At 54.9% G+C, this 16,831-nt stretch overlaps 1 protein-coding gene across 1 annotated transcript in view; it reads right to left on the reverse strand.

The window, feature by feature from the left end:
• PTPRA (protein tyrosine phosphatase receptor type A) overlaps positions 1-16,768 on the reverse strand; it is a 110,311-nt gene extending 93,543 nt beyond the window's left edge. The window contains exon 1 of the mRNA XM_030491576.1: positions 16,303-16,768. The gene's annotated coding sequence lies outside the window, so the exon portion shown is untranslated. The remainder of the gene's footprint in view (positions 1-16,302) is intronic.
• Between the last annotated feature and the right edge of the window lie 63 nt (positions 16,769-16,831).

Consider the following 16,831-nt stretch of genomic DNA (forward strand, 5'->3'; position numbering starts at 1 on the left):
GCAATGCCAAACCCCTTCCACTGTGTTTAGGATAAAGAGCTGCTTTCAGAAAGCGCTGACAGGGGAAGGGCCGGGGAGGATCTGCAATTGTAGAAGCATCCTTAGCCCAAACCTCTGAGCTCCAGCTGTGACTTCCCACAGCACAGGGAATATAGAATCCCAGAGTGGTTTGCATTGGAAGGGAGCTTAAAGCTCCTCCAGTTCCAACCCCTGCCACGGGCAGGGACACCTTCCACTGGAGCAGGTTGCTCCAAGCCCCTGTGTTCAACCTGGCCTTGAACACTGCCAGGGATGGGGCAGCCACAGCTTCTCTGGGCACCCTGTGCCAGCGCCTCAGCACCCTCACAGGGAGGAGCTTCTGCCCAAGAGCTCATCTCAGTCTCCCCTCTGGCAGGTTAAAGCCATTCCCCTTGGCCTGTCCCTCCAGGCCCTTGCCCAAAGCCCCTCTCCAGGTTTCCTGGAGCCCCTTTAGGCACTGGAGCTGCTCTAAGGTCTCCCCTTCAGGGGCCTTCTCTTCTCCAGGCTGCCCCAGCCCAGCTCTCTCAGCCTGGCTCCAGAGCAGAGCTGCTCCAGCCCTCGCAGCAGCTCCGGGGCCTCCTCTGGCCTCGCTCCAGCAGCTCCACGTCTCTCTTGTGCTGCTGCCCCAGAGCTGGATCAGGACTGCAGGGGGGGGCTCCCCAGAGCGCAGCAGAGGGGCAGGATCCCCTCCCTGAGCTGCTGCTCACGCTCTGGGGGTGCAGCCCAGCACACGGGGGGGTTCTGGGCTCAAGCATGCACTGAAGCCGGGTCATGGGGAGCTCCTTGTCCCATCACTGCGCCTCGCTCCAGCTCCGTTCCTGTCTCCACCCCCCTCAAAATCCAACATCATTAAACAGGGGGAGGTTCTGTGTGTAAATCCCTGTTGCTGCACCGGGGATCATCACACATCACAACTGCACTGTCGAAGGAGCAACAGCACAGATCTGCTCTCCAGACTTCCCCCTCAAAGCCAAACGCAGACACTTCCATGTGGGTGGCTGCATCTTCGTCCCAAGAAGGTCAACCAACACAGGAAGCCTCAACTGCTCTGCAATAGCCAAGATCTCAGGCAAACTACTTAAAAGCAAGGAGTTTTCCTCAGGAAATGGACAATATGTTGCCAGGAGCATCCTGGAAGCCTTTCCCCTGACAAAGAACTGGTGACTTGGGAATGGAGCTAACCAGGAACATGCACAAAAGGCAGAAGAGAAGTTGAAGTGGGACTTGCTGACCATGCTGGGATGGTAGTGGGGGTGCAGGGGAGATGGGGGCAGCAGCCCATGCTCTGGAATAGGCACAGAAACAAGATTCCACAGGAGGATGTTCCCTGCAAGTCAGATGCATTAGATCAGCTCATCCCCTGGAGTATGTTGTTTCCTAATGTTTTGCCCAGCCCAATTTCACATGTCAAAAGCAATGGTTGGGGTTGTTGATTTAGGGTTATTTTAACTACCTGGAGTCCCCACAGAGCCAGCGGAGGATGAGGATTTGAGTCTGCTTCTGCCTTTCCCATTACAGCTGCAATTCCTGCTGCAGCTGGATACAGCAGCTCCTGCCACGCTCCTTCTGCAGGAGGCTGGAAAAGCCTTTCAAATGGGGTTAGAACAACCCAGGAATCCTTCAGTGCTCAGTGCAACGAGAGTTAAGGGAAGCACATGCAGCCTCAAGGGAAGAGCATCCCTCAGGGAAAGCCATTCCCACTGGCTTCAGACTGCTCCAAAACAGTCTTATTCCTCTTGCTTTCCATAGAGTCATGGTTTGGGTTGGAAGGGACCTTAAAGCTCATCCAGTTCCAACCCCCTGCCACGGACAGGGACACCTTCCACTAGAGCAGGTTGCTCCAAGCCCTTTCCAATGTGGCCTTTTTAACCCTTTAAAGCAGAAAAACCTTCAGTACAAGAAGATTTCAGATGCATGGGGCAGTTTGGGGAGGGACACTTGTGCCCTACCTGGATGCACAGAAGAGATCCCACAACTAACGTTAAGGTTTGACTCCTCTTCCCAGGAACCCAGGCAAGCAGCATCTTGGATTTAGCTCTTGGATAAGTGTAAGTGGAAATGAGCCCTACAAGCTGGAAACATCTGGATATAGATGTTAAACAAGACAGAGCTGACGGGTCACATCTGGTTTCCACATTTTCACTTCAGCCTAACAAGAAGCAGGAGTCAGGCAGTTGGGACACTGTGTGGAGCTGGGAGATGTTCCATAGCAGGATGCTCCAAGCCAGGGCGAGTGGTTTCAGAGCAAGGTAAGCAAGCTGAGCTGCCTCTCCTCCTTGTCAAATGTGCTCCCCTACGTGCAGAAAGGAAGGAGCAGGAAAATAAGCCCTCCGAAACCACCACCTACATCTCACACCAGCTCCCTTCTGTCTCGGAACAACTCATCAGCTCTTCACACCTTCATTTCCTCTCAGCACTGGAGCATCATTCTGGGATTCTAGGAATATAAAGAGCGAATATTACTGGGGAAATAGGCGCAGCTGCACCAAGGTTAAAGGGAGGTTATGGGAGCAAAGCACCGAGTTCAGCTACAGCACGTGCCTGGCTATCAAAGGTGACAAGGTTTAGCAGCTTAGTGTTAATCCTGAGTCTTCTGCAGGATGTTTTCTGCAAGGAAAACACAAAAGTGTTGCTTTTTCAGCTGCTCGTTGCTTAAAGCGAGTTGGATGAGCCCCAATTCCGAGGGAATAAATCCCTTTTGGAGCAGGCAGTGGGCAAGTGGAGTGGGAAGCAGTCAGCATCGTTACACACATCAGAGCTATGCTCCAAGTAAGACACTTCAGGCTTAAGAGTATAAAACCCAGCACTTCTCAACAAGGATGGAAGCTCCTTCGCTTTCATGTCTCCCCTTTTCCCTAGGGACAACAAGAAGCCTTGTAGGAGACACCAGGAATGCCCCAGTACCTCCCTGCGTGCAAGGCAGGCTTTGATAAATGGGAGCAGGATGGTGAGCGAAGGAAAGTTCATGGAAGAGAGCTCACAGAAGACAGGAATATTAAAGAGCTTCAACTCTGAAGCCAGGAAAGACTTAACAAACAGGCATCTTTGCACTTGAAGCTGTAAGAAACAGCCCTGCCCAGAGGAAAGAAAAACTACAAATGGAAGAATTAAGTGGGTAAGTGCTTGACACAAGTGTGGTTTAGTCAATGGAGATGATTTACGGAACAGCCTCCTAAAAGCAAAGGATGGGGGAAAGGAGGGGAGCACAGGTACCGCCTGCAGGCACCTCGCTCATGAAGTCATCACAGCATGGTTTGGGATGAAGGGAGCTTAAAGCTCATCCAGTTCCTGCTCATCCACAGGCAGGGACACCTTCCACTAGAGCAGGTTGCTCCAAGCCCCTGTGTCCAACCTGGCCTTGAACACTGCCAGGGATGGGGCAGCCACAGCTTCTCTGGGCACCCTGTGCCAGCGCCTCAGCACCCTCACAGGGAAGAGCTTCTGCCCAAGAGCTCATCTCAATCTCCCCTCTGGCAGGTTAAAGCCATTCCCCTTGGCCTGTCCCTCCAGGCCCTTGTCCAAAGCCCCTCTCCAGGTTTCCTGGAGCCCCTTTAGGCACTGGAGCTGCTCTAAGGTGTCCCCTTCAGGAGCCTTCTCTTCTCCAGGCTGCCCCAGCCCAGCTCTCTCAGCCTGGCTCCAGAGCAGAGCTGCTCCAGCCCTCGCAGCAGCTCCGGGGCCTCCTCCTGCCTCCCTTGACCAGACATTCCCAAGCTCATCTTTCAGCTCTTGGCCGTGGAGATGGAGGGGGCAGGATCCAAGATCCACTCACAGCAGGGAGATGAAAACAGATGCGAACAGCTTCTCTGTGCCTCGCTCCTGCGCCGCAGGACGGATCCGTGGTGAGGTTCTGGCATGACCCAGCACCACTGCTCTGAGCAGGGCTGGCTGCAGGCAGAGCAGAGCATGAGGAGGGGTCTGCTGCTGCTCCATGCTCCAGCCTGGCCCCATCAGGGTGTACAAGGACATCAGCTGAGCTGCAGCAAAGCCTGGGAGCTTCCTGCATGGAGCCAAGCGCTGACACAAGCCAAGCTCCTTGAGGTGCCTGTTCAGCATCACCAGGCTCCGAGAGAGAGGAAACTCAGCAGAAACAAGAAGGTTTCTCTGAAATCATCGTGGATTCTTGCTTCCAAAAGTGATACCTGCACTGCTGTGTGCCAGGGCATGGGGGAGAAGGGAGGGTTTGGGAGCTGGGGCTGAAAGGGAAGGAGGAAACAACCCCCCTGCTATAGAGGAAAGATGTGCAGGGGGTCCAGAGAAGGGCCACAAAGATGATCCAAGGGCTGGGAAGCGTGTGGGGAAAGGCTGAGAGAGCTGGGACTGTTCAGCTGGAGAAGAGAAGGCTCAGGGAGACCTTGTCACCATGGTCCAGTAGTTAAAGGGTGGCTACAAAGAAGATGGAGACTCCCTTTTGACAAGGAGTCCCATGGAGAAGACAAGGGGTGATCTCTCCTGGGGAGATTCCCACTGGACACAAGGGAAACATTTTCCCAATAAGAACAACCACCACTGGATTAATCTCCCCAGGGAAGTGGTGACCCCCCAACATTGGACACTGTTAAGATTGGGCTGCACAGGGTGCTGGGACATCTAGTCTGGGTGATGCTGTGCCTGGAAAGGTTGGACCAGCTGATCCTTGAGGTCCCTTTAACCTGGGATTCTGGGATTCAAAAAGCAAGACACGGAGTTAGCGTCAGAATAGGATGGACCAATCCTGCATTCAAATCAATTCACAGTGCTCTTGTTAGCAAGGACAGCTCTCAGCACCACACACATACTGAGTTCCTCTCCCCCATCCCATCACTTCCCAACGTTCCCCAGGCCTCTCACTTCTCCCCAGGGGTAGATCCAAGTGTCTCTGCAGCCCAGAGCCCGTATGTGGGGTCAGATCCAGGGGGGAAGTGACTTTGAGAATGTATTTAAATGCTTGGAAAGCTTTGGAGTGTTTTATTCAGTGTTTTGACTGCTTCAGCGTAAAACCAAGTCCCAGCTTCTGAAAATACATGAAGTAAAAGCATCAGCAATGAGAACCATCGATTCTACCGTGGCAGCCACCACCACAGTGGGATGGGATCAGTCGGAACCACACATCAAGTGACCACAGACAAATTGGGGGAGTCAGAGAACTGGCTGCAGAGCAGTGCAGAGCTGCAGCGGGGTCACTGCAAGAGCCCCGTTCAAGAGGAACACAAAATGCCTTCAGCCCTTTGATAAAAGCCACTGTTATCAGTTTGCTGGCCCAAAGATGGAAGTTGGTAGCCCATGGGCTTGTGCCACAGCAGCTGACTGAAGCCACATGTATCCCAAGGCTTGGTGCAGCATTAGCCCTCCACAAGTCCCCCCCAAAACCCTACCAAAGGTCCCCCCTGAGCCTTCTCTTCTCCAGACTAAACCCCCCCAGGTCCCTCAGCCCTTCCCCATCACACTTGTGCTCCAGGCCCTGCACCAGCTCCAGTGCCCTAAGGAGCATCCCAAAAGGAGCCAAGATGGAATTTGTCACCTCAACAGCAAAACAACCCTCCTGCAGCACGAGGCCAGTCCTGTCAGGGAGCACAAAGCTCAAGCAATGCTGTGGAGCTGTAACAATTCCTGTAACAGGGAAAATGGAAGGAAAATGTGGAAGTGGGAGGCCTCTTCCCAGACCTGGCCTCAGGAGCTGCTGCTGGCAGCAGCTGCTGTGGAGCCTGGAAAGCAGGGAATATTGTCCCTGGAGCCATGGAAGCTGGTCACTGAGCTGCCACCCGGCTCCTGCATCAGTTAATGGCTCACATTGCTGGAACCACATCACCTCAGTGAAGCAGCAGGGGAAGGAAAGGTCAACACCAAACACAAAGCAGCAGGCTCAGCTGGCCAGGAAAACCTCCTGGGATGTGAGTGGATGGTATTCCAGGAGACAGGCCTCCCGGAACTGAAATTCCCTTAAATCTGTGTCATGTGGGACACCGAAGAGCCCCAAATTAACCCCCTTAATGCATCCAACTTCCCGTGCTATGGGCTGCATGAGGAGCTGTGCTAAGGGAGCTGAGGAGCTGCTCGCCACCCCACATCATTCCACAGCAGCTGAGCTCCACAGATCCCACCTTGGCAACTGTCAAAGCACTCGACAAGAAGGAAATCATTCCAAATGATCCCTACCAAAAGCAGCTGAGCAAGTATTGAGCCATAGCAAAGTTCTTGGCTTCCTAAAAGCAGTCATGATCTCGCAGCAAGTTCCAAGCCCCCAGTGAATAGGTCAGTTCTTGGGCTGGATGCTGAGGAGCTGCTCTGCTGCCCAGCAGCCCTGGTGAAGGTTCCACTCAGCATCAGACCTGCACGACTCAGCTCTGAAGCACTTTTTCCCCTCCAGGGCTTTCCATGCACTTGTTCCCAAGCTCCTTGGTCTCCATCCACTAAACAAGCAGTTTTCAGAGGGAAAAAATCAGTGTCTCAATGTTTGAAGTTCAATAGAGGGGGGTGTTCAGGGGCTGAGCTGCTTGGCTTTGCTTCAGGGGGGTGGAAAAGGGATGGAGATGGATGAGAGGGGAGATTGAGATGAGCTCTGAGGCAGAAGCTCTTCCCTGTGAGGGTGCTGAGGCGCTGGCACAGGGTGCCCAGAGAAGCTGTGGCTGCCCCATCCCTGGCAGTGTTCAAGGCCAGGTTGGACACAGGGGCTTGGAGCAACCTGCTCTAGTGGAAGGTGCCCCTGCCCGTGGCAGGGGGTTGGAGCTGAAGGAGCTTTAAGCTCCCTTCAACACAAACCAGGCTGGGATTCCATGATGTTTTCAGATCCCCTCATTCCATGCTGTGTCATTGTTCAGCAGGGGCTGGCTGCAAGCTGCAGCATCCTGCCTACGACTGCTCTTACCCTTGTGACTGAACCAGATTCAGAAACGATGAGCAGAACCAAGCAGAGCACATGGGGAAGTGCTTTAGGTCAAGTTTGCAGCCAACAAGAGCCATGAATCTCCTTCCAGCTGCCGGGTTTGTGTCCCACAGGAGCAAAGAACCCTCTTCTGCAAGACCCCCTCGCTCTAGGTGGGAATGGAGACCAAGAGCAGGTCCAGCCAACTCATTCAACACTGACTTAAGGTTCCACTGAGAGGGAACATAGAAGCTTTGGACACGGGGAAAGGACTTGCAGGGCAGGATGGTGGGGCTGCAGCACCCTTCCTAATCCATACCTGCTCCGGAGCCTGCTGACAGCTCCCCATGCCCTCTTCCCACAGCACTGTTGGGCAATGGGGCAGCTCCATCTCACACTGCTCACTCAGCTGTATAAGAGAGAAAATAAGCTCCCTGGGTTCCTCTTTTCTTGCCACAAAGAGGCTGAGCTCCAGCTGAGGGTTCATCCTTTCTAAGCAGCTCTCTATGTTTCACAATTTATCTTCAGGTTTCTACAGGAAGAGGGCAACATATGGGAAGTTACATAAACTGAAACACCCCCCCGGAATGTGCTGGATGCTGGGAAAAAAAAGGCAATTATCTCACACAGGCACTGAACTCAGCTTAACAAATAGGAAGGAAGGCAAAGAGTGGATCCTCCATCACACAGGGGGTGAGACACAGGGACAAGAAGCAGTATTAGACACTCAAGTGTGATGAGGAAGGGCTGAGGGACCTGGGGGGGTTTAGTCTGGAGAAGAGAAGGCTCAGGGGGGACCTTCTCGCTCTCTGCAACTGCCTGACAGGAGGATGGAGCCAGGAGGGGGCTGGTCTCTGCTCCCGAGGAACAAGGGATGGGACAAGAGGAAACGGCCTCAAGCTGCACCAGGGCAGGTTTAGATGGAGCTGAGGAACAATTCCTTCCCCAAAGGGTGCTCAGGCATTGGAACAGGCTGCCCAGGGCAGTGCTGGAGCCACCGGCCCTGAGGGTGCTCACACCTCGTGTAGCCGAGGCCTCAGTGCCATGGGTTAGTGGTGGCCTTGGTAAAGGTTGGGCTTGATGATCTTAAAGGTCTTTCCCAACCTGGTTCATTCCATGCCTGGGTCACAGATTTCACCCCCAGGCACCCACTGCAGTGACAACACTGCTCGTACAGAACCACTTCAGAGGAAGCCAGGTACAGAAAAGCTGCGAGATGAGTTGGCCGAGTGCTTCTGCTCAAAGCAGGGCTGGGAAAGAGCTTCCCCCCCAGTCCCACGGGAGGTGCCTGCAGCTGCTCCAGATGTGCTCCCCAAACGGGCTTGCAGAGCCCAGCAGAGGCCTGCAGTGCAAAGCCACCCATTACACAGCAACACAATCATTGCTCAAAGGGTTAAAGTGGTGGGGAAAAAAATAGGGAGCTACAAACTGAGCTGTTGGAAGCCACTGCTGGGAGAAAGATCCTGAAGGAGTGAGTGAAGCAGAACCAAAAAGCAGGAAAACTTTATCCACAAAAATCAAACAATACCAGCCATGGAAACAGAATTCCCGTTTCTTTTCCTAGATAACCTTAGGAATCATTTCACCTCTCTAATCCCAGTCTCAGCCAGCAGAGTGTCTAAAACCAAGCTGCTGCCATTGAGCCGACCAAAGATCCTGCCTGGCATTCCCACCGGGATGAGAATGACACAGAGGCTGGGATTAAAACCATCTCTCTGTCTGTAAGCAAATGGGTTTAAAGTCTCCTCAGGAGAAATCCTGGAGGATTAGCCATGCTTTTCTATTTATGATTCATTTTAAGTCAGCTCTGTTCATCTCTAACGCATCATTCAGGCCCTGCACCGATGGCATTAAGTGTCTTTGAGGAGATGGGAGTGAAGCTGCAGCATTTGGGCTGCTGCAGAGAAACAGGGGAAGATTAAACCTCAGCTCCCAGTTAGAGATCAGTTGAACATATAAATATATGAGAGGGGGCCTAAAGTTGTACCTGTGAGGCTTCACACCCAAAAATCATCATAGAATGGTTTGGGTTGGAAGGGACCTTAAAGCTCCTCCAGCTCCAACCCCCTGCCACGGGCAGGGACACCTTCCACTAGAGCAGGTTGCTCCAAGCCCCTGTGTCCAACCTGGCCTTGAACACTGCCAGGGATGGGGCAGCCACAGCTTCTCTGGGCAGAGAGTGGCCAGTTTGCAAGAGGGTGAAATGCAGAGGCTCAGGGACACAGCACGTGTTAAGCAACGCTGGAAAACACACGTGAGAATGTCTCTTTCCAGGCTTCCCAAACATACCCATAAGAGCTTCACTTCTGGAACAAAAAGGAGATCATTATCTGCTGGCATGATAAAGGCATTATTGGCGTTGTGAGGAAGGAGGGAGGTTTGCGGTGCTGTCCTGCCACACGTTATCATGGGAGAGATTTATGGTACCTCAAAACCTCCAGGTTCAGAGCCAGGATATGGCAGTGCTGAGCACACAGTGCCGGGAACAACAGGCTGCCCTTTCCCAAAGCACTGCTGGAATCCTCAGAAACCACTAAAATGCTGTTTGGATTTTAATTAAAGCAAACCCTGTTCTTCATATTTCTGCTCTTACTCAGGAAAATTTACTTATTTGAGGGTTGCTGCGTTCTGGAAACCTCCAACAGCATCTGTGCCTTCTGCCCCCTGCGCTCAGCTGAGCCTCTTGGCTCACCCCACCACGAGCAGCCGGAGGGAGCTGCCTTCCTGCTTTTCTGCCACTAACCCATGTCACTGCGCAGGCTGGTCCCTTCTGCCTCCACTATGAGCTCCTCCTCCTGCCCCGGCCATGGGCTGGGGCTGCCCCACGTGTGGCAGAGGCTTTTGCGGACAGATAAGCACAGATATGGCCAATATAGAGCCATGGAATGGTTTGGGTTGAAGGGAGCTTAAAGCCCATCCAGCTCCAACCCCTGCCACGGGCAGGGACACCTTCCACTAGAGCAGGTTGCTCCAAGCCCCTGTGTCCAACCTGGCCTTGAACACTGCCAGGGATGGGGCAGCCACAGCTTCTCTGGGAAAAGTCTGTGCCAGCGCCTCAGCACCCTCACAGGGAAGAGCTTCTGCCTCAGAGCTCATCTCAATCTCCCCTCTGGCAGGTTAAAGCCATTCCCCTTGTCCTGTCCCTCCAGGCCCTTGTCCAAAGCCCCTCTCCAGGTTTCCTGGAGCCCCTTTAGGCACTGGAGCTGCTCTAAGGTGTCCCCTTCAGGAGCCTTCTCTTCTCCAGGCTGCCCCAGCCCAGCTCTCTCAGCCTGGCTCCAGAGCAGAGCTGCTCCAGCCCTCGCAGCAGCGCCGGGGCCTCAAGCACACCCACCCATGTTAACCGGACTGACCCGCAGGTCAAGGCAGGTCCTCCCTTTCCTTCTTCTGCTTTTTAATAACTAAAGAGGAATAAACACAACTCTTTCCCCAGATTTGACAAGAAACCTCTTGAGGTCACATCACCAGCACTCACCTGAGAGCTCGCAAGGGCTATTTCAAAGGGGGAAGGAAAGAAGAGATGCCCAACAGGGAGCAAGCAGGACTTGCAGCTGGCTGCAATGCAGGTTGAAGGCAGGAACACATTTCCTGGCTGCAGAACACTCTCTGACACGTACCATGATGTAATTTGCTAACACAAATCAGTAATCTCAGCCCTCAGCCAGCTGCAGTTTGTGAATGAAGGGTTTGGAATCCTCAGAGTCTCCATTGAGACACTGACTCGAAAAACAAGAGGTTTGAAAGCAAGGGATGGACCCCACACATTCCATGGGGTTAAAGGAGGATCTGCTTCTTGATGTCTGATCACTGCTCTTCCTACCACCTTGTCAAGGTTACAGTGTGCATGAGCACCCCAGGTGCTGTAAGTACCAGAGAAGAGAACACCCTGGAAGCACAAGTGAGGATGGCTGGGTACCAGTTCTGAGGAAACCCTCCACAGGGGGGTCAGAAGATCCTCAAGTGCTTGGAAGAGAACATCAAGCACACACAAAGGGAGACATCCTACCTTCAGTAGTGAAACCAGGCACATCTGCTGCTCTCTGCAGCGAGGTCACTGCTGGTGGGGTGGAGACCAAAGCGCTTTAACCCCTGGGGTTTAGATCATCAGAACAACCTTAACTCAGAGAGGTTATAGAATCCCAGATCCCAGAGTGGTTTGGGTTGAAGGGAGCTTAAAGCTCATCCAGTTCCAGCCCCCTGCCCCGGGCAGGGACACCTTCCACTAGAGCAGGTTGCTCCAAGCCCCTGTGTCCAACCTGGCCTTGAACACTGCCAGGGATAGGGCAGCCACAGCTTCTCTGGGCACCCTGTGCCAGCGCCTCAGCACCCTCACAGGGAAGAGCTTCTGCCCAAGAGCTCATCTCAATCTCCCCTCTGGCAGGTTAAAGCCATTCCCCTTGTCCTGTCCCTACAGCCCTTGGCCAAAGCCCCTCTCCAAGTGTGGCATTCCAAACCCTCAGCCCAAGGGGGGCTAGTTCAAGCACAGAGCAACCAGTGATGATTGATTCACTGAATCGAGGTTTCCTGTCACCTATTACTTAACTCAGACACACAAACCCTACAAGCTGGAACACGCCGGGCTCTAGTTTTGAGGCAGGTATGTTGCTGCAGCACCTCTGCGAGCTGCCTCCAATGTGCCTTCATCAACCTAACTTGGAGCTTCAAACAGCGTTTGGGACCCCCAAGTTCTGAACACAGGTCTCAAACCTCCCCCTCTGACCCTGCAGGCAGCATCCACCAGTGAAGGTTTCCAGCAGCCCCATATCCAGACATTGGGAAGCTTGTGTCACTCGCAGCGTGTCTCCTGCCAGCTGGAATTTCCAGGCTAAACATCTCCCATTCCCACTGCATCCAAGAGGAGGACACGGACTCAGTGCTCACAACTCCCACCAGCAGAAGTGAACCCACCCGCACTGAGGAAGGTGGCTGTGAGAGAGCTGATCCTGCGTTACCTTCATGCCATGCTTCCCAGGTAAAGGGCAGAGAAGCCAGGAAGGATGCTTGTACCTCCTCTTCTTCTCCAAATCCACAGGGATTTGGGGGAGGGAAGGAATTTGGCTGCCTTCCCTGCACTACGCAAAGGAAGGGAGAACAGGGATGTCTTCCCGGAAGGACCAGAAAATAGCCTTGAGTCAGACTGGGGGGCAGGATGTGGAAGTCCTTGTCACAGCAAGAAAAAGGTCTCAAGTACTTGGCCGGGGCGCCAGGAATACACCAACACTCCAGCCTGGGCAGAGGCAGCTCCTCACTGAGTGTGGTGGGAACGGTTTGGTTGGTTTGTTCCTCAGCGTTAGCCAAGGAGGAAGGAGGTGGTGCTGGTCCATCCCCCCTCACCACAGACGTCCTCAGCTCCCTGCAACAGCAGGTTTAAAACTGGAGACACCTGCATCTCCTGAAGGGGAGACCTCAGAGCAGCTCCAGTGCCTAAAGGGGCTCCAGGAAACCTGGAGAGGGGCTTTGGACAAGGGCCTGGAGGGACAGGCCAAGGGGAATGGCTTTAACCTGCCCGAGGGGAGATTGAGATGAGCTCTGAGGCAGAAGCTCCTCCCTGTGAGGGTGCTGAGGCGCTGGCACAGGGTGCCCAGAGAAGCTGTGGCTGCCCCATCCCTGGCAGTGTTCAAGGCCAGGTTGGACACAGGGGCTTGGAGCAACCTGCTCTAGTGGAAGGTGTCCCTGCCCGTGGCAGGGGGTTGGAGCTGGATGAGCTTTAAGCTCCCTTCCAACCCAAACCACTCCATGATTCTATGATCTCCTGCTCCCCACCAACCTGGGATGTTTGGTCTCACATTCAGGAGGGATGGCACAGCACGACCCAACTCACACACCAGAGGCAGAGCTTCTGCTCTTCTCTACTCTTCTGAAGCCAGAGAACTCTCTTTTTCCATCCCAGCTCCAAATTAGTCCTAATTATTCCATGCAAAACCAAGTTGCTTCAACAGGAAGGAATTAGGACAACAAATTATTCTTGCATAAAGAGGACTCATCGCTGCCTAAGCAAGGAATTGAAGGGTTGTTCTTCCACGTGTGTTTTGGGAGAAGAGCAGTCCTCACTCCAGATTTAGAAGCTTTCAAAGCCCCAGCCTCTTACAGTGGCCACCAGGATTTCCTACGTGACCATCACGGCCAAACCCAACCCACACTCAGTTGTTTTGACTTCCACCACTAAACTTCAGCCACAAACACCACGGTACCATGTGTGGAGCCACAGCAAAAGGGGGTTTGATGGCCACAAGTGGTGCTCTCAGTGAGGTTTGGGGCAGGGAGGGAAGGGGACACAGGCAGCCTAAAGAGGGGTTTGCCGTGATAGAGACACAACCCTGAGACAAACCCCAACAGTCCCACCACAGTCGCCATGAGACATCCACCTCCCACCTCTGCTTCCCAACCCCAAACCAGCCCAACTGGGAGCTGCAGGACACCCAGGCTGCACTTCCAGGCACCTCTGGTAGGTTACAGAGCAGCCACGGGGGTTGTACCAGAGAAAAAGGGTTTCCACAACGTGTGTTTCATGAGAAGCAAGCACTCGTGATGAAAGCCACTCGACCCGCTCCTAAAAGCTGGAGACATCAGGAAGAACAGGATCAGACCAGCCCCTGGCGATATCCAGGACCAGCTGCTCCCAAGGAAGAGGCAAGAAATCACTCTGGACAGTGGGGGAATCGCTTTGCTTATGGGTAAATCTCTTCCTAAGCCCTTCAGACAGTGATTAAGCACAACGGTTCATAGTCCCTGTATTAAATATTAATCCTGCCTAATGTGAGTGCCGATGTTCCGGTTATCCGGTTCGGATAACTACACGCCCCCAACAGCCCATTGCTTTTCCAGCCCAAACCACATAAACCCCACGTACAAACCCAGCAGCGTTTCGTGATCCAGCTACAGCAGAGCTGTGACAGATCCTCAGCCTCTGAGCCTTGGAGCAAACCAGAAGGAGGAGGGAAAGAGTTAAGAGCAGGGAGATGAATCAGCCCATTCTGTCAACACGGACAGTTCCGACCTCTTCCCATTAGTGCTCCATAGAATCCCAGAGTGGTTTGTGTTGGAAAGGAGCTTAAAGCTCATCCAGTTCCAACCCCCTGCCACGGGCAGGGACACCTTCCACTAGAGCAGGTTGCTCCAAGCCCCTGTGTCCAACCTGGCCTTGAACACTGCCAGGGATGGGGCAGCCACAGCTTCTCTGGGCACCCTGTGCCAGCGCCTCAGCACCCTCACAGGGAAGAGCTTCTGCCTCAGAGCTCATCTCAATCTCCCCTCTGGCAGGTTAAAGCCATGCCCTCTTGTTCCTTCCTGCCCACAGGCTCCAGAGATGCGTTTGGACCTGGTCTCATCCAAATGATCTCCGTCACGACAGGAAAAGCCAGGATTTGTCTTATTTCAAGAGGAGAATGTGGTCTGTGAATGAGACCAGAAAGAGGCCACCTCCTTCTCCTCAACACCAAGCATACAGGACCACCAGCACCTTGTGCAACCACCATGCTGCTCCCAACCTATGGAAGCACATGAAACACCCCACCCCACGCTTCCTGATGTTCCCTGTGATTGGGATCGTGCCGCAGACACAGTGGGTTTGGAGAGAACAGATGTAGGAGGAGACAGGGAGAGAGGGAATTCAAACGACTCTTCCACAAGGATGTTGATGTTGGACTTGGCCCAACATCCCAGCTCGGAGCAGAACATTGGTTATTTGAGAGGGACATTTCGGTATCCCATGAGCTTGAAACCAATCCAGCTGCACCAGAGCCAGGGATGCCCCTGGAAATGGAAACATCCGTTTGCAGCACCTCCCAGTATCCCCCCATTGCTCCAACCAACTGCTTGTATAAAGATCAGGCAAAAAAACCCTGGAGCTTCCCACTGACACCCCCCAAAAAAAGCTTTCCAATGGGAATGCAGAGGAACACGTGGAGGGGGAATGTGGCAGGACCAGCACCCTCAGGTCGCAGTGAATGTGGTCCATGTGCCCCCAAAACATCCTCAGCTCGGCCACAGCAGAAGTCACTGGGGGAGCTGGCAGTGCCACAACCATCCCTGGGCTCCCTTCCTCATCCCAGAGCCCATTTCCCAACGTCACCACGGGAATAACGTCTGGAGCCAGCTTCCTGATGGAGCCAGACAGAAATCCCCCTTGTGAACCTGAATGCAGCCAGCCCTCACACCTCCCTCCCCAGCACAGCAGCAACAGGAAGCAGAATAAAGACGAAAACCACCTTTCCCTTCCAGAAATCCTTGCACAGGAGAGGAAAGATCCCTATTTTCCAAGCATCCCGCATGCTCGCAGCCAGCTCGCCCCAGCCAGGAGCAGGCAGAGGAGGGATGAGTAATTTCTCTCTGCAGAGAGAGCGTCCTGTGAACAAGCAAAGTAAATTCCTGAGGCTCTCGGGAAGGACCCGCCGCTCCTTGCGAAACTTCCCAGCTGGATCCTCCCAGGGAAAAAGGCCGAAAAGCTCGGTTTTCCCTCCTCCGGCCAACACAGGGGCTGGGATTCCTTTCACGACACTCTTTGGATTTTAATGTCACTCCATATTTAGCAGGAGGCAAGGAAAAAAAAAAGCCTCCCTTCCTTCCTGTCACATTTTCCACCCTTGATGACATCCAAGAGCAGAAATAAGCAGGAGCTGGCCGAGGAGGGAGGATGGATCTACCCGAGCGTGGGAGAGCTGGGAGCAGGGCAGCTTGTACGGTCCCATTCGGGATGTGTGGATACAGCGGGATGAGGAAGGGACACAGCCCTCAGTGTCCCCTCCAGTGCTCCGGCTTGGAGCGTCTCCCTAAGAAACAGCACAAGGAAGGAGCCAGGCCATGAACCCAGTGGTGCTGGCCAAGAGCTGCTGAGGAGCTCCATGGGTCTATGAGGGCAACCGGTGGGTTGGTTGTTTATGGGGTGCCCAGTGTTGGACCCCCATGTACTGAGTGATGGTGTCCATGGGGCTGGGGATCCTGAGGCACGAGGAGGAAGAGGGGGAGGAAGAAGGGGAGGAAGAAGGGGAGGAAGAAGGGGAGGAAGAAGGGGAGGAAGAAGGGGAGGAAGAAGGGGGAGGAAGAAGGGGAGGAAGAAGGGGAGGAAGAAGGGGAGGAAGAAGGGGAGGAGAGGGAGGAGAAGGGGAGGAAGAAGGGGAGAAGAAGGGGAGGAAGAAGGGGAGGAAGAAGGGGAGGAAGAAGGGGAGGAAAAGGAGGATCTGGTGACCCCAGGATCCAACCCATGTGCCCATGCCCCGGCTATGGGAGCGGGGTGCCCAGCTCAGCCCCCCCCCCCCGCCGTGTGTGTGTGTGTGTGTGGCCGCGACAGCCCCACTATCGCGATTCACTTTAATCACTCCCACTAATAAAGCCCACAATGCGGGGGGGGGGGGGAGGTGTAACACCACACGGACACCCCCAGAGGCCGTCGCCATAACAACGCCAGGCCCTTCCCGCCGCCGCCGCCGCCCCCCCCGCCGCTCCCTCCTCACCTGTCGGGCCGCTCCTCCGCCCTCGCCGGCTCTCGCCGCCGCCCAAGCGCTCCGGGACGCCGCGGCCGGCCGCGACCATGGACGCCGCGCCGGGAGCAGGGCGCGGGGGTCGGGAAGAAGGGAAAGGGAAAGGGGGAAGAAGGGGAAGGGAAAGAAGGGAAGGGAGAGGGGAAGAGGGGAGGGGGGGGGAAAGAAGCCCCGCCGCTCCTCAGAGCCCCGCCGCGGGGCTGCCGGCCCTCAGCGGCGCCCCCGCCGCCGCCCGCCCGCTCCCGCCACGGCCGCCGCCGCCGCCGCCATGGTGCGGCTCCATGCAGGGCGCGCTGCGCTGACAGAGCGGGGCGGGCCGAGGGGCGGCGCCAGGCGGGATGTTCCCGGTGCGGTGCTGCCCCCTGCCGCCACCGGGTGAGGGCTGGACCCGCCCCGGTGCCGCCGCCGCCGCCGGGTGAGGGCCGGGCCCGGCCGCACCGCCTCGGCGCTTCCCGCCCTTCGCCTCACAGCGCCCGCCAATCACCGCGATGGGCGTGCGCGG

This window comes from Strigops habroptila, chromosome 7, assembly GCF_004027225.2.
Source record: "Strigops habroptila isolate Jane chromosome 7, bStrHab1.2.pri, whole genome shotgun sequence".
Classification (NCBI taxonomy): domain Eukaryota; kingdom Metazoa; phylum Chordata; class Aves; order Psittaciformes; family Psittacidae; genus Strigops; species Strigops habroptila.